We start from the raw sequence: 23,669 nt of genomic DNA, 5'->3' as shown, positions 1-23,669 counted from the left end.
GCTCTTCATTCCAGGCTCTTTCACAGACTACTCAGTCCAGCTCTGCATCACAGCCTGCAGGTAAGATGGCTGCACAGTGCACTCTCTGCATTTGATAAGGAAAGAGGGAGAAGCAGCAGTCTGGGGATGGGGGGTATTGGGGACGGAGATGAGCAGCAGGCATTCACGCATTCTGGGGGGGATGAGCAACAGCATGCACACAGATGGTGGGGGGATAGAACAGCAGACATTTAAAGGGGGGGTGTTGGTGAGAGCAGCAGGCACACACAGACTGGGTAGATGGGGAGAAGAAAGCATCCATACAACAGACTCAGGGTGGGTGAGAACAGCAGCATGCCTTTCACCTGAAGGTTGGGTAGAGGGAAGGGGCAGTAGGCAGAAGTAGTTGCCTAGGGTGCCAAGAAACTTTGCACAGGCCCTGCTGCTGCTACAGATGACCCAGAGACATATTTGTTATTATATGAAAGGGTGGCACAGCGCTTAAAGTGGCCAGTTAGAACGTGGGCTGATAAACTTGCCCCCTATCTTACCGATGAGGCTCAGAAAGCATATGCTGGCTATCCTCTGCTGAAAAAATATGACTTGGTTAAAAGTACTATTCTAGCCCAGTCAGGTCTACCTCCATCTGGTAAAGTGCAGTGCTTCCACGAATGGGCACTACTACCAGGGGTCCCAATTCAGAAGCAGGTGGAAGAACTCACCAGACAGGGGCAGTGTTGGTTTCAGCCAGAAGACTGCACTGCCGCTCAGATTGTGGATATGGTGGTAACTGACCTGTGTATTAGAACACTAAGGGGGAATATGCAGTGCTGGGTCATACACGCTGATCCTCAGAATTTAGTGGACTTAACTACAGTATAGGAGCAGTATGAGACCTCAGGAAATATGACAAAGATGTCAGAAAAGAAACCTGAGATTGGGCGGCCATTAAAGGATGCACCCCAGTGTCCTGTGTCCCCATCTGTCACCATATTGCATTCTGGAAGAACGCCGCTAAGCGGTCCGGTGAGATATGGGACAGGAAAGTCCAAATACTGTACTTTTTGCTGGACCACTCGGTTGTCACACTGTCACACTGCCTTCAGCTCAAAACCGCCCAGTGTATATGCCCTGGCGACGAGCGCTTATGTGCGCTCCTGCGTCATCGCCGACAGCTGCCGTTCATCTGCTGGTATTACTTAGTGATGAGCGCCTGAAATTTTTCGGGTTTTGTGTTTTGGTTTTGGGTTCGGGTCCGCGGCCGTGTTTTGGGTTCGACCGCGTTTTGGCAAAACCTCACCGAATTTTTTTTGTCGGATTCGGGTGTGTTTTGGATTCGGGTGTTTTTTTCAAAAACCCTAAAAAACAGCTTAAATCATAGAATTTGGGGGTCATTTTGATCCCATATTATTATTAACCTCAAAAACCATAATTTCCACTCATTTTCAGTCTATTCTGAATACCTCACACCTCACAATATTATTTTTAGTCCTAAAATTTGCACCGAGGTCGCTGGATGACTAAGCTAAGCGACCCTAGTGGCCGACACAAACACCTGGCCCATCTAGGAGTGGCACTGCAGTGTCACGCAGGATGTCCCTTCCAAAAAACCCTCCCCAAACAGCACATGACGCAAAGAAAAAAAAAAGGCGCAATGAGGTAGCTGTGTGAGTAAGATTAGCGACCCTAGTGGCCGACACAAACACCGGGCCCATTTAGGAGTGGCACTGCAGTGTCACGCAGGATGTCCCTTCCAAAAAACCCTCCCCAAACAGCACATGAAGCAAAGAAAAAAAGAGGCGCAATGAGGTAGCTGTGTGAGTAAGATTAGCGACCCTAGTGGCCGACACAAACACCGGGCCCATCTAGGAGTGGCACTGCAGTGTCACGCAGGATGGCCCTTCCAAAAAACCCTCCCCAAACAGCACATGACGCAAAGAAAAAAAGAGGCGCAATGAGGTAGCTGACTGTGTGAGTAAGATAAGCGACCCTAGTGGCCGACACAAACACCGGGCCCATTTAGGAGTGGCACTGCAGTGTCACACAGGATGTCCCTTCCAAAAAACCCTCCCCAAACAGCACATGACGCAAAGAAAAAAAGAGGCGCAATGAGGTAGCTGTGTGAGTAAGATTAGCGACCCTAGTGGCCGACACAAACACCGGGCCCATCTAGGAGTGGCACTGCAGTGTCACGTAGGATGTCCCTTCCAAAAAACCCTCCCCAAACAGCACATGACGCAAAGAAAAAAAGAGGCGCAATGAGGTAGCTGTGTGAGTAAGATTAGCGACCGTAGTGGCCGACACAAACACCGGGCCCATTTAGGAGTGGCACTGCAGTGTCACGCAGGATGTCCCTTCCAAAAAACCCTCCCCAAACAGCACATGACGCAAAGAAAAAAAGAGGCGCAATGAGGTAGCTGTGTGAGTAAGATTAGCGACCCTAGTGGCCGACACAAACACCGGGCCCATCTAGGAGTGGCACTGCAGTGTCACGCAGGATGGCCCTTCCAAAAAACCCTCCCCAAACAGCACATGACGCAAAGAAAAAAAGAGGCGCAATGAGGTAGCTGACTGTGTGAGTAAGATAAGCGACCCTAGTGGCCGACACAAACACCGGGCCCATTTAGGAGTGGCACTGCAGTGTCACGCAGGATGTCCCTTCCAAAAAACCCTCCCCAAACAGCACATGACGCAAAGAAAAATAAAAGAAAAAAGAGGTGCAAGATGGAATTGTCCTTGGGCCCTCCCACCCACCCTTATGTTGTATAAACAAAACAGGACATGCACACTTTAACCAACCCATCATTTCAGTGACAGGGTCTGACACACGACTGTGACTGATATGACGGGTTGGTTTGGACCCCCCCCCAAAAAGAAGCAATTAATCTCTCCTTGCACAAACTGGCTCTACAGAGGCAAGATGTCCACCTCATCATCATCCTCCGATATATCACCGTGTACATCCCCCTCCTCACAGATTATCAATTCGTCCCCACTGGAATCCACCATCTCAGCTCCCTGTGTACTTTGTGGAGGCAATTGCTGCTGGTCAATGTCTCCGCGGAGGAATTGATTATAATTCATTTTAATGAACATCATCTTCTCCACATTTTCTGGATGTAACCTCGTACGCCGATTGCTGACAAGGTGAGCGGCGGCACTAAACACTCTTTCGGAGTACACACTTGTGGGAGGGCAACTTAGGTAGAATAAAGCCAGTTTGTGCAAGGGCCTCCAAATTGCCTCTTTTTCCTGCCAGTATAAGTATGGACTGTGTGACGTGCCTACTTGGATGCGGTCACTCATATAATCCTCCACCATTCTTTCAATGGTGAGAGAATCATATGCAGTGACAGTAGACGACATGTCCGTAATCGTTGTCAGGTCCTTCAGTCCGGACCAGATGTCAGCATCAGCAGTCGCTCCAGACTGCCCTGCATCACCGCCAGCGGGTGGGCTCGGAATTCTGAGCCTTTTCCTCGCACCCCCAGTTGCGGGAGAATGTGAAGGAGGAGATGTTGACAGGTCGCGTTCCGCTTGACTTGACAATTTTCTCACCAGCAGGTCTTTCAACCCCAGCAGACTTGTGTCTGCCGGAAAGAGAGATCCAAGGTAGGCTTTAAATCTAGGATCGAGCATGGTGGCCAAAATGTAGTGCTCTGATTTCAACAGATTGACCACCCGTGAATCCTTGTTAAGCGAATTAAGGGCTCCATCCACAAGTCCCACATGCCTAGCGGAATCGCTCCGTGTTAGCTCCTCCTTCAATGTCTCCAGCTTCTTCTGCAAAAGCCTGATGAGGGGAATGACCTGACTCAGGCTGGCAGTGTCTGAACTGACTTCACGTGTGGCAAGTTCAAAGGGCAGCAGAACCTTGCACAACGTTGAAATCATTCTCCACTGCGCTTGAGACAGGTGCATTCCACCTCCTATATCGTGCTCAATTGTATAGGCTTGAATGGCCTTTTGCTGCTCCTCCAACCTCTGAAGCATATAGAGGGTTGAATTCCACCTCGTTACCACTTCTTGCTTCAGATGATGGCAGGGCAGGTTCAGTAGTTTTTGGTGGTGCTCCAGTCTTCTGTACGTGGTGCCTGTACGCCGAAAGTGTCCCGCAATTCTTCTGGCCACCGACAGCATCTCTTGCACGCCCCTGTCGTTTTTTAAATAATTCTGCACCACCAAATTCAAGGTATGTGCAAAACATGGGACGTGCTGGAATTTGCCCATATTTAATGCACACACAATATTGCTGGCGTTGTCCGATGCCACAAATCCACAGGAGAGTCCAATTGGGGTAAGCCATTCCGCGATGATCTTCCTCAGTTGCCGTAAGAGGTTTTCAGCTGTGTGCGTATTCTGGAAAGCGGTGATACAAAGCGTAGCCTGCCTAGGAAAGAGTTGGCGTTTGCGAGATGCTGCTACTGGTGCCGCCGCTGCTGTTCTTGCGGCGGGAGTCCATACATCTACCCAGTGGGCTGTCACAGTCATATAGTCCTGACCCTGCCCTGCTCCACTTGTCCACATGTCCGTGGTTAAGTGGACATTGGGTACAGCTGCATTTTTTAGGACACTGGTGACTCTTTTTCTGAGGTCTGTGTACATTTTCGGTATCGCCTGCCTAGAGAAATGGAACCTAGATGGTATTTGGTACCGGGGACACAGTACCTCCAACAAGTCTCTAGTTGGCTCTGCAGTAATGATGGATACCGGAACCACGTTTCTCACCACCCAGGATGCCAAGGCCTCAGTTATCCGCTTTGCAGTAGGATGACTGCTGTGATATTTCATCTTCCTCGCAAAGGACTGTTGGACAGTCAATTGCTTGGTGGAAGTAGTAAAAGTGGTCTTACGACTTCCCCTCTGGGATGACCATCGACTCCCAGCAGCGCCAGCAGCAGTAGGCGTTACACGCAAGGATGCATCGGAGGAATCCCAGGCAGGAGAGGAATCGTCAGAATTGCCAGTGACATGGCCTACAGGACTATTGGCATTCCTGGGGAAGGAGGAAATTGACACTGAGGGAGTTGGTGGGGTGGTTTGCGTGAGCTTGGTTACAAGAGGAAGGGATTTACTGGTCAGTGGACTGCTTCCGCTGTCACCCAAAGTTTTTGAACTTGTCACTGACTTATTATGAATGCGCTGCAGGTGACGTATAAGGGAGGATGTTCCGAGGTGGTTAACGTCCTTACCCCTACTTATTACAGCTTGACAAAGGGAACACACGGCTTGACACCTGTTGTCCGCATTTCTGTTGAAATACCTCCACACCGAAGAGCTGATTTTTTTGGTATTTTCACCAGGCATGTCAACGGCCATATTCCTCCCACGGACAACAGGTGTCTCCCCGGGTGCCTGACTTAAACAAACCACCTCACCATCAGAATCCTCCTGGTCAATTTCCTCCCCAGCGCCAGCAACACCCATATCCTCCTCATCCTGGTGTACTTCAACACTGACATCTTCAATCTGACTATCAGGAACTGGACTGCGGGTGCTCCTTCCAGCACTTGCAGGGGGCGTGCAAATGGTGGAAGGTGCATGCTCTTCACGTCCAGTGTTGGGAAGGTCAGGCATCGCAACCGACACAATTGGACTCTCCTTGTGGATTTGGGATTTCGAAGAACGCACAGTTCTTTGCGGTGCTACTGCTTTTGCCAGCTTGAGTCTTTTCATTTTTCTAGCGAGAGGCTGAGTGCCTCCATCCTCATGTGAAGCTGAACCACTAGCCATGAACATAGGCCAGGGCCTCAGCCGTTCCTTGCCACTCCGTGTGGTAAATGGCATATTTGCAAGTTTACGCTTCTCCTCCGACAATTTTATTTTAGGTTTTGGAGTCCTTTTTTTACTGATATTTGGTGTTTTGGATTTGACATGCTCTGTACTATGACATTGGGCATCGGCCTTGGCAGACGACGTTGCTGGCATTTCATCGTCTCGGCCATGACTAGTGGCAGCAGCTTCAGCACGAGGTGGAAGTGGATCTTGATCTTTCCCTAGTTTTGGAACCTCAACATTTTTGTTCTCCATATTTTAATAGGCACAACTAAAAGGCACCTCAGGTAAACAATGGAGATGGATGGATACTAGTATACAATTATGGACGGACTGCCGAGTGCCGACACAGAGGTAGCTACAGCCGTGGACTACCGTACTGTACTGTGTCTGCTGCTAATATAGACTGGTTGATAAAGAGATGTAGTAGTATGTATGTATAAAGAAGAAAGAAAAAAAAACCACGGGTAGGTGGTATACAATTATGGACGGACTGCCGAGTGCCGACACAGAGGTAGCTACAGCCGTGAACTACCGTACTGTACTGTGTCTGCTGCTAATATAGACTGGTTGATAAAGAGATGTAGTAGTATGTATGTATAAAGAAGAAAGAAAAAAAAACCTCGGGTAGGTGGTATACAATTATGGACGGACTGCCGAGTGCCGACACAGAGGTAGCTACAGCCGTGGACTACCGTACTGTACTGTGTCTGCTGCTAATATAGACTGGTTGATAAAGAGATGTAGTAGTATGTATGTATAAAGAAGAAAGAAAAAAAAAACCACGGGTAGGTGGTATACAATTATGGACGGACTGCCGAGTGCCGACACAGAGGTAGCTACAGCCGTGAACTACCGTACTGTGTCTGCTGCTAATATAGACTGGTTGATAAAGAGATGTAGTAGTATGTATGTATAAAGAAGAAAGAAAAAAAACCTCGGGTAGGTGGTATACAATTATGGACGGACTGCCGAGTGCCGACACAGAGGTAGCTACAGCCGTGGACTACCGTACTGTACTGTGTCTGCTGCTAATATAGACTGGTTGATAGAGATGTAGTAGTAGTATGTATGTATAAAGAAGAAAGAAAAAAAAAACCACGGGTAGGTGGTATACAATTATGGACGGACTGCCGAGTGCCGACACAGAGGTAGCTACAGCCGTGAACTACCGTACTGTGTCTGCTGCTAATATAGACTGGTTGATAAAGAGATGTAGTAGTATGTATGTATAAAGAAGAAAAAAAAACCTCGGGTAGGTGGTATACAATTATGGACGGACTGCCGAGTGCCGACACAGAGGTAGCTACAGCCATGGACTACCGTACTGTACTGTGTCTGCTGCTAATATAGACTGGTTGATAAAGAGATGTAGTAGTATGTATGTATAAAGAAGAAAGAAAAAAAAACCACGGGTAGGTGGTATACAATTATGGACGGACTGCCGAGTGCCGACACAGAGGTAGCTACAGCCGTGAACTACCGTACTGTACTGTGTCTGCTGCTAATATAGACTGGTTGATAAAGAGATGTAGTAGTATGTATGTATAAAGAAGAAAGAAAAAAAAACCTCGGGTAGGTGGTATACAATTATGGACGGACTGCCGAGTGCCGACACAGAGGTAGCTACAGCCGTGGACTACCGTACTGTACTGTGTCTGCTGCTAATATAGACTGGTTGATAAAGAGATGTAGTAGTATGTATGTATAAAGAAGAAAGAAAAAAAAACCACGGGTAGGTGGTATACAATTATGGACGGACTGCCGAGTGCCGACACAGAGGTAGCTACAGCCGTGGACTACCGTACTGTGCTGTGTCTGCTGCTAATATAGACTGGTTGATAAAGAGATGTAGTAGTATGTATGTATAAAGAAGAAAGAAAGAAAAACCACGGGTAGGTGGTATACAATTATGGAAGGACTGCCGAGTGTCGACACAGAGGTAGCTACAGCCGTGAACTACCGTACTGTGTCTGCTGCTAATATAGACTGGTTGATAAAGAGATGTAGTAGTATGTATGTATAAAGAAGAAAGAAAAAAAAACCTCGGGTAGGTGGTATACAATTATGGACGGACTGCCGAGTGCCGACACAGAGGTAGCTACAGCCGTGAACTACCGTACTGTACTGTGTCTGCTGCTAATATAGACTGGTTGATAAAGAGATGTAGTAGTATGTATGTATAAAGAAGAAAGAAAAAAAAACCACGGGTAGGTGGTATACAATTATGGACGGACTGCCGAGTGCCGACACAGAGGTAGCTACAGCCGTGGACTACCGTACTGTACTGTGTCTGCTGCTAATATAGACTGGTTGATAAAGAGATGTAGTAGTATGTATGTATAAAGAAGAAAGAAAAAAAAACCACGGGTAGGTGGTATACAATTATGGATGGACTGCCGAGTGCCGACACAGAGGTAGCTACAGCCGTGAACTACCGTACTGTGTCTGCTGCGACTGGATGATAAATAATGATATAAAAAATATATATATATCACTACTGCAGCCGGACAGGTATATATTATATAATGACGGACCTGCTGGACACTGTCTGTCAGCAGAATGAGTTTTTTATAGAATAAAAAAAAAAACACCACACAAGTGAAGTCACACGACGAGTGTTTAACTTTTTCAGGCAATCACAATATAGTATACTACTAACTATACTGGTGGTCAGTGTGGTCAGGTCACTGGTCAGTCACACTGGCAGTGGCACTCCTGCAGCAAAAGTGTGCACTGTTTAATTTTAATATAATATGTACTCCTGGCTCCTGCTATAACCTATAACTGGCACTGCAGTGCTCCCCAGTCTCCCCCACAATTATAAGCTGTGTGAGCTGAGCACAGTCAGATATATATACATAGATGATGCAGCACACTGGGCTGAGCAGTGCACACAGATATGGTATGTGACTGAGTTACTGTGTGTATCGTTTTTTTCAGGCAGAGAACGGATATATTAAATAAAACTGCACTGTCTGGTGGTCACTGTGGTCAGTCACTAGTAAACTCTGCACTCTCTACACTTCTACAGTACTCCTAAGCTCCAGTAAATCAGGTCAATCTCTCTCTCTCTCTCTTCTAATCTAAATGGAGAGGACGCCAGCCACGTCCTCTCCCTATCAATCTCAATGCACGTGTGAAAATGGCGGCGACGCGCGGCTCCTTATATAGAATCCGAGTCTCGCGAGAATCCGACAGCGTCATGATGACGTTCGGGCGCGCTCGGGTTAACCGAGCAAGGCGGGAGGATCCGAGTCTGCTCGGACCCGTGAAAAAAAACATGAAGTTCGGGCGGGTTCGGATTCAGAGAAACCGAACCCGCTCATCTCTAGTATTACTGTGGAAAGCCGTTTCCTGCTATGGAAAGCCATTCACCCCCGCTGACATCACTGGGCAGGGGGGAAAAAGCGCTCATATGTATGCACCTTTAGATTTGGGTGGTTTATATTGTTTCTGTGCAGGGTAAATACTGGCTGCTTTATTTTTACACTGCAATTTAGATTTCAGTTTGAATACACCCCACCAAAATCTAACTCTCTCTGCACATGTTACATCTGCCCCCCCACCCCCCCTGCAGATGTGATCAGATCTGAATTATGCATAGTTGCCTAGCCTCATTCTGCAGGGGACTCCCTGAAATAGCAGCAATCTCCCTGACTCCCTGAATAGACCAGCAATCTCCCTGATTCAGAGACGGATTAAGGGGGGGTCCTCGGGGGTAAGTACCCCGGGTCCTCCTTTTTAAAAGGGCCTCCCATGGCCCCGCAACCCACCGCAGATCGATGTGCTTCTGGCTCCCCCTGCACTGCCAGACACTTATGGGCGCCACAAGCAGGGCGGACGGGCTTGCAACGGCTCTCCCGGCTGCATTCATTAATAAAATAAGAGTGCGGGCGCCGCACGCCATGTAGGGCAGCCGGGTTGGGTTGTATTAAGGAAGTACAGCTGAGCGACGGCTCAGCTGTCCAATAATCTGTAAAGAAGCAGCCTGCGGCTCAGTCATTGGCTGGTCGCGCAGGCTGCAGGAGAGGAAGATGGCTTCTCGAGTGAGTGGGGTTGTGTGTAGCCAGTGCCCAGTGGACGGGAGCTGCTTGGAGGAGAGACAGAGAGAGAGAGAGAGAGAGAGAGAGAGAGAGAGGGAGGAACTCCCGCTTTCCTATTATATCAATGTGACAGCAGCCTGCTAACAAAGTAACAGTAAGGCTGGCTGTACTGTATTTTTTTTTTTATAAGTTTAGGTTCTGTGTTATACTGAATATATGCATATATGTGTATATGTGTGAATACATACACACACACATATATATATATATATATATATACATACACACATACAGGACATAGATCTAGATATATCTATCTTGGAATAGCAGTGGCATACACGGTCATGCAAGAAACATAATGGTAAATGCTTCTAAGTTTTGGTTTTTATTAAAAAAACATTAAGTTTCTTACATAACCGTGTGTGCCACTGTCATTGCATTCTATTTTATATTTACATTGGAGGGCACATGGGAACTATTTATGGTATATACAGATTGGTGTGCCAGGCATACACTATATATATATATATATATATATATATATATATATATATTAGTGATGAGCGGGTTCGGTTCTCCGAGATCTATCATTTCCTACTGAATTATTTCTTATATAGGTGCACTCTCATTGGCGTACTGATCATACTATCCTCTACTATCATACCACGCTGCCATCGTCCAATCTTGGAAGCTAAACAGCGTTGGGCCGGGTTAGTACCAGGAAAGGAGACTGCCTGTGAATACCTGGTGTTGTAGAGTAGGAATCTGCTTCCTCTTTGTGTGAGAAGAACACGCCAACAGCAGTATCGCCACTATTTCTTTCCTACATCTTCTCATCTAGTCAGTGAATTCTCAGTGCAGTCCAATGTTTTTTCCACCTACAATTATGGTATTTGTCGAACAATTCAGGTGCTAGAGTCTGGTGACCATTGAACAGCAATATATCCACTTAACATAAGTGATCATAGTTGGATATCTACATATTAATGCTTTGACCACTCCTCGGTCCTATTAATACAGTAATCTGTACTGGTCAGGGGAAATGGTAGTATGACAATTCTGTGTCTACAACCTTTCCAATCACTCTTTGGAATAAAGAGACCAGAACAGTTTAACATTTTTTCCAATTCTTTATTTCTTCATGGATCATTTAGATGGGTAAATTGTGTTTATATTATTACCAATAAAAGTTATGTTTTAAACATTCTTTGATATACATTATAGGAACTTTTTTTCCTGTACAGAGTGCGCCCACACAAGAGCCTTCTTTTTCTCCCTTTGTTAAGCTCTGTGTCACTGCAAGTATCCATTCCATATCTGTGCTGCATTATTGTGAGCAGTATATAGTAGGACAGTGCAGCATTTTGGTGACCAACAGTATATTGTTGTACAGTACATTAGGCCATTGCTGTAGTATCTTGCAGCTCTGTGTCACTGCAAGTATCCATTCCATATCTGTGCTGCATTATTGTGAGCAGTATATAGTAGGACAGTGCAGCATTTTGGTGACCAACAGTATATTTTTGTACAGTACATTAGGCCATTGCTGTAGTATCTTGCAGCTCTGTGTCACTGCAAGTTTCCATTCCATATCTGTGCTGCATTATTGTGAGCAGTATATAGTAGGACAATGCAGCATTTTGGTGACTAGCAGTATACATATAAAGTACAGTACAGTAGGCCATTGCTGTATCTTGCAGCTCTGTGTCACTTCTAGTATCCTGATTAGTGCTCAATATCTGCTGCATTGTTGTGACCAGTATGTATACTGTACTGTGCGACGTGTGTTATACACCTGGTGATTATACACCCTATATACTGTACTGTGTGATGTGTGAGATACACCTGGGGATTATGCACCCTATATTATTATTATTATTATTATTATTATTAGCCTTTATTTATATGGCGCCACAAGGGTTCTGCAGCGCCCAATTACAGAGTACATAAATAATTAAACAGGAAAACTGCAACTTACAGTTGATGACAGTATAGGACAAGTACAGGGTAAATACACAGTTACATCAGCAGATAACACTGGAATAAGTATCAGGTGGCAGAAGACTGCTGGATGTGGTACAGTTGAACATTGGCCCTCATTCCGAGTTGTTCGCTCGGTAAAAATCTTCGCATCGCAGCGATTTTCCGCTTAGTGCGCATGCGCAATGTTCGCACTGCGACTGCGCCAAGTAAATTTGCTATGCAGTTAGGAATTTTACTCACGGCTTTTTCATCGTTCTGGTGATCGTAATGTGATTGACAGGAAATGGGTGTTACTGGGCGGAAACTGGCCGTTTTATGGGTGTGTGCGAAAAAACGCTACCATTTCCGGAAAAAACGCAGGAGTGGCCGGAGAAACGGGGGAGTGTCTGGGCGAACGCTGGGTGTGTTTGTGATGTCAAACCAGGAACGACAAGCACTGACATGATCGCAGATGCCGAGTAAGTCTGGAGCTACTCAGAAACTGCTATGAGGTATGTAATCGCAATTTTGAGAATCTTTCGTTCGCAATTTTAAGAAGCTAAGATTCACTCCCAGTAGGCGGCGGCTTAGCGTGAGTAAATCTGCTAAAATCAGCTTGCGAGCGAACAACTCGGAATGAGGGCCTTTGTTAAAGTAAGACAAAGGATAAGCACATGAGGGAAGAGGGCCCGGCTCGTGAGCTTACAATCTAAAGGGGAGGGGTAGACAGACATGGGTGACACAGATGGGGTACATAGAGAACGTGGAACAGAGGGTTAGGATGAGACTTGGCTGGGTTTGGTGAAGAAGTGGACCCACAGAAGGCACAAGTCAATACTTAACATTGCAACATTTTACTGGGCTATGCAGGAGAAAATTAAAAATAGGGGAAAATAAAAGTAAAAAAAAAGAATTGATAACTTCTACCGCTTTCAAAAAGGTCAATGGAAGCTGAAGTAATGGACAACTACCTCATGGAAGCCAGATACAGTATACCAAACAGTACCTTAGCAGAGTTAGGAACGAGTTCTTATGAAATACAGTAATATTTTGTCATAATATTTCAGAAACTGCATGGCTGGTCTCTTGCACTCTTTTGCTCTAATACACCACCTGCTTTAGGATTTACAGTTGTGCTCATAAGTTTACATACCCTAGCAGAATTTGTGATTTTCTGGCCATTTGTCAGAGAATATGAATGATACCTCACAAAATTTTCTTTCACTCTTGGTTAGTGGTTGGGTGAAGCCATTTATTGTCAAACAACTGTGTTTACTCTTTTTAAATTATAATGACAACAGAAACTACCCAAATGACCCTGATCAAAAGTTTACATACCCTGGAGATTTTGGCCTGATAACATGCACACAATTTGACACAAACGAGTTTGAATGGCTACTAAAAGGTAATATTCCTCAGGGCGTGGCTACGATGGGCATGGAGTAGCACGTACTGTGCTGAGCTCTCCTGCCTAAAACTCCTGATATTTATCCTGATGTCTCCCCCCGGGGTTATAAGGTGCCCTAGACCTTCCTTACCCTTGGGTGCACCCCCAGAGTGTTCCTGTGCTGTTCTGCTCTCCTGCTCATACGCCTGGTCGGCGGGACGGTTCCGGTCTGGCTGCTGCCGCGCCACGTGGGACGCTCGGTCCTTGGCGGCGGGATCCTGGTCGCTGCCTTGGCGGCGGGATCCTGGTCGCTGCATCTGGTCCTTCTGTCGGGCTCCCAGGGAGAGATCTGCGGCGGTGAGTGCTCTCTGGCATCCCGCCTACGCTCCTGCCTGAGCCCGCTGCTGTCTGTACGGACCCCCCTGCTCCAGCCGCGACTAGCCGCACAACATCCGGTCGGTGACAGGGAGACGCGCCCGGAGCGAACACGCTGCACGCCTGATTACAGCCCGCTGGGCTGAGTGTGCCCCCCTTGTGTCTGCTACCTCCTACCTGCGGCTGGCACCAGAGGGGCCACGCTGCTGCACCTCAGATCTCCTGCTCCACGTGTGGTGTGGAGAAAAAAAAAAAAGCCACACCACCAAACTCCCCTGGTGCCTCCAGCTGCGGTATATTAGTGTTTTAAAAAGGGATTCCTCTCCTTCATATTGGGCGGCAGGTCGGGCTGCACGGAGGCCCCCCCTTTTCTTCTCCCCTTATAGTGCTATGTACAGGGCTTGGGAGTTGAGGGTTTAGGCTTCCACCTTTTATCATTATAACTGCTCAGTTTTCCCAGATCACAGCTCCCCCTGCTGCATATTCACTGCCTGAAATATATTATTATTGTGACTTTTCTCTTTTCATTATATATATCCACCTGGAGGCTGCTTGCCCATCATTGTGTGGTTCCTGATTTGTTGATATACCACAGACTGGAGGTCTGCCTGCTTGTTTCACCATAACTCTCTCATACAGCATGGCAACTCCCTCTGGGGGTGACTATAAATAATACTATGGGGAAGACTTACCAAGCTGCTGCCAAGCTTGAAAAATACGCTAGAAATCCTCCTGCGCAAAATAAGAGGGCGGGGGGGGGGTGTCGCAGGATGGCTCCTCTCCCCCTTCTCCGGCTGAGGCCTCAGAGGATGCTATCCAAAGGGTACTGGATGCAGTTAATGCCAGCGAAGGCAGGTTAGCCAACAAAATCACTCAAGTCCAATCTGATCTTTCTTTAATCCATCAGGATCTACAATGTGTTAGAGAGAGAGTGGGGGAGGCATTTCTACTGTTGAGGATACTGTGGCTCCGCTTGGATGACGCATTCCCCTTGAATCCCAGATGACGGAGGTGCAGAAAAAGTTAACCGACATGGAGGGGCGTCTGAGGAGGAATAACATTCGGTTTGTGGGCTTGCCTGAAAAGGAAGAGGGTGCTGCACTTGAGCAGTTTTTGGAGAAGTGGCTTACTGATTTCTTTGGAACAGATCCTTTTACGTCACACTTCGCGGTGGAACGAGCACATAGAATCCTAATGCGGCCACTACCGCCAGGGGCTCCCCCCCTGCACATTTATAGCTAAGTTCCTTCACTTCGAAGATCGGGACATGGTTCTTACCCTGGCACACACCAAAGGCCCACTTAAATTGAATGGCACCCAGATCTCGGTTTTCCCTGATTTTGCGGTCGATATTCAGAAGGAGAGAGCCCAATTTCTTCCAATTAAGAGACATCTCCGGGAACTCAATCTCCCTTATGCTATGCTTTTTTCCCTCATAGTTGCGGGTGGTCGCGGGAGGAGAGACAAAATTCTTAACCCTGCGGTGACGTGGCTTGACCAGCGGATCCCGGCAGGGCGCGCTCTGGCAATGACTGATTGTTACTGCTGCCCGATAACCGGGCTACGATTTACACTGTCAAGCATATATGTATACAGCTGTTGTATTGATGTTTATTGATTCTTTCATTCTCTCCTTTTAGGGGGGACACTATAACCTGTATTGGTAGTATGCTAAATGTTGCACTTGATATTGGGCCCCTGTGTTGTGGGGTTGGGTGCTTATTTGGCCCTGGGGGGGCTAGGCTGTGGTGGGGGAGCGATGCCTGCCTTTGGCCACTGTATTTTTTTGTCCTCTTTACTAGTTTTTTAGTTGTTGGGAGGGTTTTTAGGGATTAGGTATGCCAAAGTTCGGGCCGGTATACAGGGTGGGTGGGAAGGGAGGATTTAGTGTGTTAATGTTTTTTAAGCATTGCTGTTGTGATATGTTTAGAGTAATCTTTTTCATTCAGTTACTTTTCTATTTCTTTCAAATAGCTTAACTGTTTTGGGCACATCTAGCACTTGGTGCTACTATCGATTATGGCATCACTTAGTCTAAACATTTTGTCCTGGAATGTGTGGGGCCTTAATGATAAAATGAAAAGGGCCTTAGTGATTAGGCAAATTAAGCAGTGCTCCACAGATGTTGTGTGTCTTATGGAGACGCACCTGGAGGGAGATTTATCTCTTAAAAAGCCATGGATTAGGTGGTTATACCACTCCACTCAAACCTCCCATCCCAGAGGCGTCTCCAACCTGATTCGTAGATCTGTCCCATTTGTTTTCGGTCAGGTCCAGTTAGATCAGTGGGGTAGATATATTTTTCTTAAATATCAGATAAATTCCATGTCTTTATTATTGTTGGCTATCTACATTCCTCCACCGTACTCCCCGGAGATTCTACGTAAGGCTGCTGATTTTATGTCCCTTTACCCCAACATCCCCACTATCTGCATTGGGGACTTTAATAATGTTATGGATCTCAGTGTGGATGGATTCAGCACCACTACTACTGTGCCTCGTCCATGTCCGGGTACATTTGCACTGTTGGTGGATGGTATGGATTTGGTGGACGCCTGGAGAGCATGGCATCCAGCTGCTCGCCAGTTCTCCTGTTTCTCCCCTACTTACTCTTCCTCCTCTAGGATTGATATGGCCCTGGTTTCCCCCTGTTTACTTCCTAAAATTGTTGATGTCCAGTATGCAACTAGAGGTATCTCGGACCACTCACCAATACTGTTGAATTTGGATACTGGAGGTGCCCGGGGGCAATTGTTTTGGAAATTTAACTCATTCTGGCTCTCACAGATAGGCACTGGCGCGGAGCTTGAGCTTGCATGGCGGGAGTTCCTGGAGCTAAATGAGGGCACTGCTGGTCCGACAATCCTCTGGGACGCGTTTAAGGCCTTTATACGTGGCTCTTTAATTAGACGGGTTGCTAATTTAAAAAATGGCTATAAACGCCAAGGAATGGAACTTGAAGCGTCCTGTAGGTCCCTAGAAATCCAATATTTGCATGATGGTTTGGTTTCCTCCAAGGACGCATGGTTGCTTGCGCAGTCCAAATGGAGGAATTGTCTGTCTGATAAAGCCAAATACCGTTTACTGTATGCCCAACACTCATACTATGCTACAGGCGGCAGACCTGGTACGTATTTAGCGCATTTAGCGGCGACAGATAAATCTTCTAACACTGTCCTTGCGATAGGCGGGGATGATGGCATAACATATGTAAAAACCCCGGAAATAGTGCACCAATTTGTTGTTTTGTATAAAAGTCTGTATAGTACGAAATTATCGTCTGATTTAACATAAATTAAATAATTATCTTGCTGGTATACCATTGCCCTCGCTCTCTAATGTGGCGGTTGAATTCCTGGATTGCCCTTTGTCATTGACGGAGATTGAAACAGCTATCAAATCGTCTCCTGCTGGCAAGGCACCAGGGCTAGACAGAATTCCTATTGAGCTATACAAGAAGCATATTGACTTTTATGGCCCCAAATTGCTTGCTCTGTTCAGTGACTTGTTGGAATTCGGTTCACTGCCAGATTCTATGACCGAGGCTTTGATAATAGTGTTTTTAAAACCAGATAAGGATCCACAGCGGGTAGATTCATATAGACCTATCTCGCTACTTTCAACTGATGTTAGGATCTTGGCAAAGATCCTAGCTCTTAGATTAAACTCTGTAATTACCCAAATTATCCACCCAGAGCAGACCGGCTTCGTGCTGGGGCGGTCCACTTTAACTAACCTTAGGCGATTGTTCACGCATTTACAGGGCCCACGCGGGGACGCCAACACTTCTCTTGTAGTGTCTCTTGATGCTGCTAAAACTTTTGATTCAGTGGAGTGGGCGTTCTTGTGGGGCTCTATGGCCCGCTTTGGTATTGGATCACGATTTATACGGTGGGTAAAGCTGCTATACTACACCCCATCAGCCAGGGTCTCGATAAATGGATTTATTTCCTCTAGCCAGGGGTACTAGGCAGGGCTGCCCACTATACCCTATGCTTTTTGATCTGGCAGTGGAGCCACTAGCGTGCCTGGTGTGTTCTGACCTGCGGGTGGGGGGGTTCCGGGATGATATTGCTCTATACGCGGATGATATTTTGCTGTTTGTATCAGACTATTGCAATACCATGCCACATGTATTGACACCTATGGCGGGTACTCTGGACTGTCCATTAATTGGGACAAGTCCTGCATATTGCCTTTTCGGGGTGCTTGTCCTGGCGTCTCGCCCGTGGCCCTTCCTCTTCGCTGGGTGGACTCATTTAAGTACTTGGGAATCTGGGTCACAAATTATCCTTCTCAATACTTTTCCTTAAACATAAAACCTCATATGGATTATTTACATTCTCGTATTGCGGTGTGGGAGACTCTACCTCTAACTATAATGGGTAGAATTAATTTAGTGAAAATTGTGGCCCTGCCTAAATTGCTGTATGCGCTGCAACACTCCCCTGTTTATCTCCCATTAAAAACATTTCGGAAAATAGATGGTCTTCTGTCCTCTATCGTATGGCCCACGTGATTCTGGGGGCCTGGCCCTCCCTAAATTCAGCTTATATTATCTAGCGACACAAATGGTACATATTAGTAAGTGGTTGCATGACTCCGGTAGAGATGAATTGATCTCCCGAATTCTCTATGCAACAGATTGGAATTGCACCCCAATACAACTACTATTGAGTGACAATGTATTGCTACTTAACCTTCCCATTGTCAAACAAGTAATTATGGTATGGAGACAGACGCATAGATTGCTCCAGGGAGAGGGCTGGGATCAGGAAACGCCTTTGGCTTACGCGCATACTCTTAACGAGCTTACCTCGCTACAGATACGGGAGGTTTGGAACCACCGCGGGGTGCAGTCTCTTATATCATATGGGTGTGTTTAAATATTTCCAACAGTTGCGGGAGGATTATAATATTCCTAACTTCTATTTTTATCGATACCTGCAACTCCGCCATGCCTGTCAGACTCAATTTGCAAATGCTCCCCCGATGCTCCGGGACAACCCAGTTCGGGAACTATTTGTTAATCCCCAAAATTGCACTATTTCTATATTCTACTCTGCTCTGCTACATGCTTATCACGGTGAGGTCCTTCTTTCTCTTAAATCTAAATGGGAATGTGACCTGGGGCCCATTTCTAATGATGTTTGGGAAGCTGCACTGGGTGCCTCTAGAGTGGCGACCGCGGCGGTTCGCTACCAATAGGTGCATCTTTTTGTTTTACACAGAGTCTACATTACTCCTGAAAGGTTGATGAGATTCGGAGGGAGGATGGATTCTAGATGTCCCAAGTGTGCTCTGGATGGGAACACCTTCTGGCACATGATTTGGTCCTGTAGGATAGTTAATGCCTTTTGGCAGGATGTACTTAAAATTATGGTCTCCACTGGTATACCTGCTGAAGTACTGACCCCCCCTGTGTGTGTACTGGTGGTATATTGGACTGCTGGTTGCCCCCTCCAGGCGTTATGTTATCAGCCTCTGTGCTCTTGCACAGGTTTCTATAGCCCGGTTGTGGATGGCACCTGCTGGCCCAGATATCGATTCCTGGATTGCTTAGGTGAACACTACGATGGCACATGAAAAATTCGTCTATATGTCCAAAAAAGTTATTACTAAATACTATGCAATATGGGATAGATGGCGGTCATCTCCATATGTTGGGGGCTCTCGAGTTGCACTATCTGCGGATGCGAATTTGCCTTCAAAATAATCACCCCAGGGTTACCTGTGGAGGTTAGGAAGTTGTGCTGCTTGCACAATATTGTTATTTACATATATATATATATATATATATATATATATATATATATATATATATATATATATATATATATATATATATTGCCCGAGGTAATACTTTGTACATCTAATACGGGGGCACAGTGGTTCCCAAATGCTGACATGACCACATACTGTTATTGAAATTCGTTGAGGTCTACTCTTAGATAATGACCGAGTGTATTCATATGCCTATGTATGGTGTGCTCTATACTGCTTGATGTATTTGCCAACAGCAATGCTATAAGTGTTTGTTGTTTTTTTGTCTTGTAATCTAAACAAAAAAATTTTCAATAAACATTGTTGAATAAAAAAAAATAAAAAAAGGTAACCATCCTCACCTGTGATCTGTTTGCTTGTAATCAGTGTGTGTGTATAAAAGGTCAGTGAGTTTCTGGACTCCTGAAAGACCTTTGCATCTTTCATCCAGTGCTGCACTGACGTGTCTGGATTCTGAGTCATGGGGAAATCAAAAGAATTGTCAAAGGATCTGCGGGAAAAGGTAATTGAACTGTATAAAACAGGAAAGGGACATAAAAAGATATCCAAGCAATTGAGAATGCCAATCAGCAGTGTTCAAACTCTAATTAAGAAGTGGAAAATGAGGGATTCTTTGGAAACCAAATCACGGTCAGGTAGACCAACAAAAATTTCAGCCACAACTGGCAGGAAAATTGTTCGGGATGCAAAGAAAAATCCACAAATAACTTCAGCTGAAATACAGGACTCTCTGAAAAAAAGTGGTGTAGTTGTTTCAAGATGCACAATAATGAGGCATTTGAAGAAAAATGGGCTGCATGGTCGAGTCGCCTGAAGAAAGCCATTACTACGCAAATGCCACAAAGCATCCCACTTACAATACTCCAAACAGCACAGAGACAAGCCTCAAAACTTCTGGAATAAAGTCATTTGGAGTGATGAGACCAAAATTGAACTTTTTGGCCACAACCATAAACGTTACATTCGGAGAGGAGTCAACAAGGCCTATGATGAAAGGTACACCATTCCTACTGTGAAACACGGAGGTGGATCGCTGATGTTTTGGGGATGTGTGAGCTACAAAGGCACTGGAAACTTGGTCAAAATGATGGCAAGATGAATGCAGCATGTTATCAGAAAATACTAGAGGAAAATTTGTACTCATCAGCCCGGAAGCTGCGCATGGGACGTACTTGGACATTCCAACATGACAATGATCCAAAATACAAGGCCAAGTCGACCTGTCATTGGCTACAGCAGAATAAAGTGAAGGTTCTGGAGTGGCCATCTCAGTCTCCTGACCTCAACATCATTGAGCCACTCTGGGGAGATCTCAAACGTGCAGTTCATGCAAGACAGCCCAAGAATTTACAGGAACCGGAGGCTTTTTGCCAAGAAGAATCGGCAGCTTTACCATCTGAGAAAGGAAAGAGCCTCATCCACAACTACCACAAAAGACTTCAAGCGGTCATTGATGTTAAAGGGGGCAACACGGTATTAAGAACTGGGGTATGTAAACTTTTGATCAGGGTCATTTGGGTAGTTTCTGTTGTCATTATGATTTAAAAAGAGTAAACACAGTTGTTTGACAATAAATGGCTTCACCCAACCACTAACCATGAGTGAAAGAAAAGTTTGAGTTATCATTCATATTCTCTGACAAATGGGCAGAAAATCACAAATTCTGCTAGAGTATGTAAACTTATGAGCACAAATGTATATTCAAAAACATTATGTCTCCATAGTCCCCAAAACGTCAGTCTTCTTGGAAAGTGGTTTGTTCCTTTGTAAGGGAAAGTGAACAAACGTTCTCAAACAACGGTTTCTCGGTTTCTTTTTCCTCTGGGAAGGGATTGTGGATTCGCTGGAATATCTGAACATTTCTGTAATCAGAAAGCAGCAACTTTCTACAAATGTTTACGAATAATTCCAGTGATTTTGTAATTTTCTTCCAGTGATTTGGACCAATAATACCATTGATTAGAAAGAATAATTCCAGTGATTTTGTCATTTTCTTCCAGTGATTTGGACCAATAATACCATTGATTAGAACAAATAATTCCTGTGATATTGAGATGTTTGTGTCGCTTAGCTTAGCCGTCCAGCGACCACGGTGCACCTCTTTTTCTCTTTTCTTTGCATCATGTACTGTTTGGGGCCAAGTTTTTGAAGTGCCATCCTGTCTGACACCCCAGTGCCACTACTAGATGTGCCAGGTGTTTGTGCCGCCCTCTTGGGTCGCTTTGCTTAGTCATCCAGCGACCTGGGAGCAAGTTTTAGGACTAAAAATAGTATTGTGAGGTGTTCAGAATAGACTGGAAATGAGTGGAAATTGTGGTCATATTAGCTGAGTCTAGGTGGATTTTCCGGTTGAACACTATGGTTCCCCATGATCTGAATGACAAGATCAACTGGAATAGCCTCATGTAATAATATTTTTTCTGTTTCAACTATTATTAATATAGTTTTTCTGTTTCAGCCATTATCAATATGTTTTTTCTAACATTGCTTGTGTTTGAAATTACTGTACCCTCTGTTATACCTATTGTGATGTTATTATTTGTGTGTACACTTAGGCTGAACGCAGCTATGTACTACTGCTGTTTTTATTTGAAGATGCTGTTTACCTGTAGTAGTGTGGGGGTAGTTACACGTATGCATGTGTTTTTTACATGTATATGTTTTTAATGTGGTGTTTTTGGTTATCATTGTGTTCCTAGATCTCCAGCTCCGCCTGCAGAGCACCAGTGACGATGCTTTGTGCATGTACCTACACCAATGGAACGCAAGCCACTTGGTTGCTGTGACGACCGGGTGCAGCAGCTGTCAGGAAGTGCGTCATGTAGGAGGACTTCCGGCTGGGAGCCGTGCGGCGGGACGGTGAGACGGGGAACCTTTTGCTACTTAAGGTGGGTGAGTTTACTGTTACCGCTGTGTATGATATGTCTTGATAAAGGGGCGCCAGCCCTGAAACGTCGATCTAACTTCCTCTCTGAGTGTTGTATTTCTTGCCCCGTCGAGTGCCGTTAATTGTCTCCTCCTTGGACTTCTTTTGTGATTGTGGACTAGGGCACCGGGGCCCGTTGTTATATATTGTCTGAGTGCCGGCTGACAAGTGATTCTATATATATATATATATATATATATATATATATATATATATATATATATATATATATATATATATATATATATATATATTGTATATGTATGTTTGTATGTGTATAAATGTGTGTGTGTATATATATAATATATCGGATGCAGTAAGCCGGCACTCCTGGTCTATAAGTGTATCTTGCGTCGGTGCCCTCCCATTTGCCATCCCCGCGGGTGGCCAAAAATTCCTACAGTGTCCATAGGGCGGCACTCATACGTCTTGTAAATCAGACAAAGGATCCCTTTTTTAGGTTAATGGGAATCCTTGGTCTGATTTACAAGACAAATGAGTGCCGCCCTATGGACACTATATATATATATTTTTATCTATCTATCCAAAATCAGGCACTCACATGAAAGTAATGCAATGGCCCAAGGTGCTGTACCAAAGCAAAGAATAGTACATACAGTGGCCATCATTTCAGTGTTATTTTTTTTAAAATAAAACTGAAATGACGGACACTGGTTCCAGTACAGCTTCATTTACAGATAAGTGCTAAAGTGCCACCCTCCTGTATATACTGTATGTGTGTGTGTGTGTGTATATATATATATATATATATATATATATATATATATATATACACATATATACATGTATATTAATGAATATTTATTAGTCTTATATATCATTGGTATCCTGTGTATGTGTATGTACAGCAGTACTCCTGTGCTCATATGCAGGGACGTAGCCAGAACTTTTGGGGTCCTTCAGAACTGATCGCACGCGCACTGTGATCAGGTCAGAACTGCATATGCACCGCGCAGTCATGTCGTACGGGTACAAAGCGGATTGTTGCTGTGCGATGGGTTTTACGGAGAATCCATTTGCACAGCCGCAAGGTGATTGACAGGAAGAAGGCGTTTGTGGGTGGCAACTGACCGTTTTCTGAGAGTGGTTGGTAAAACGCAGGCGTTCCCAAGCGTTTGCAGGGCGGGAGTCTGACGTCAATTCCGGTCCCTGACAGGTTGAAGTGATCGCAGCGGCTGAGTAAGTCCTGGGCTACTCAGAAACTGCACAAACTGTTTTTGTACGCTCGGCTGCACATGCGATCGCACACTTGCACAGCTAAAATACACTCCCGGTGGGCGGCGACTATGTGAACGCAGGACTGCAAAAAACAGCTAGCGAGCGATCAGATCTGAATTACCCCGTTTGTGCGCCCAATAGCACCATTTTGAAAGGACCCTGATCCCAAAGCTTTAGAGACACCTCTCCTCAGTAG

The 23,669-nt window shown here is 45.5% G+C and overlaps 1 protein-coding gene and 1 pseudogene across 1 annotated transcript in view; both read left to right on the top strand.

Annotated features, from left to right (window-relative positions):
- LOC134936091 (zinc finger protein 850-like) overlaps positions 1-23,669 on the top strand; it is a 250,676-nt gene that overhangs the window by 123,453 nt on the left and 103,554 nt on the right. The gene's annotated exons all lie outside the window — the stretch shown is intronic.
- LOC134937626 (5S ribosomal RNA) lies at positions 10,451-10,559 on the top strand (annotated as a pseudogene).

The sequence above is a fragment of the Pseudophryne corroboree genome, chromosome 6 (genome assembly GCF_028390025.1).
Source record: "Pseudophryne corroboree isolate aPseCor3 chromosome 6, aPseCor3.hap2, whole genome shotgun sequence".
NCBI lineage: Eukaryota > Metazoa > Chordata > Amphibia > Anura > Myobatrachidae > Pseudophryne > Pseudophryne corroboree.
Note: the sequence above shows the minus strand (reverse complement) of the source record. Positions and strands in the feature narration are given on the sequence as shown.